Below are 547 nucleotides of genomic sequence, written 5' to 3' on the forward strand. Positions count from 1 at the left end.
GTTCATCTTGGCATCAGTGATGACTCCAAGATCCTTTTCTGCCTCTGCACTGACGAGAAGGGAGTTCCCCAGCCTGGAGGTATGCTGCTGGTTCTTCCTCCCCAGGTGCATCACCTTGCACTTGTCAGTGTTGAAACCCATCCTGTTCTCATCTGCCCACCCCTATAACCTGTCTAGGTCTGATTGCAGCCTATTTCTCCCATCTACCGTGCCCACATCTCCCCACATCTTAGTGTTGTCAGCAAATTTGAACAGAGTGCTTTTTATCCCCTTGTCCAAGTAACTGATGAAGTTGTTGAACAGTGAGGGCCCGAGGACCGAGCAGTGCAGAACCCCACTGCCCACCTCCCTCCATGTCAAAAATGACCCGTCCACCACCACTCTCTGGGTGCGGCCCTCCAGACAGTTAGTGACCCATTTGACTCTGTAGGTATCAACACCAGTTTCCTGTTTTTTTAATAAGAATGGGGTGAGAGATGGTGTCGAAGGCCTTCCAAAAGTCCAGAAAGACTACGTCCACTGCTACCCCTGCATCTAAGGATTTTGT

At 50.5% G+C, this 547-nt stretch overlaps 1 protein-coding gene across 3 annotated transcripts in view; it reads right to left on the reverse strand.

The window, feature by feature from the left end:
• The window catches only part of LOC109300897 (kynurenine/alpha-aminoadipate aminotransferase, mitochondrial-like), a 30,701-nt gene that overhangs the window by 26,837 nt on the left and 3,317 nt on the right, over positions 1-547 (reverse strand). The window lies entirely within an intron of this gene.

The sequence above is a fragment of the Gavialis gangeticus genome, unplaced genomic scaffold, assembly GCF_001723915.1.
Source record: "Gavialis gangeticus isolate Ggan-Ray unplaced genomic scaffold, GavGan_comp1, whole genome shotgun sequence".
Lineage (NCBI taxonomy): Eukaryota > Metazoa > Chordata > Crocodylia > Gavialidae > Gavialis > Gavialis gangeticus.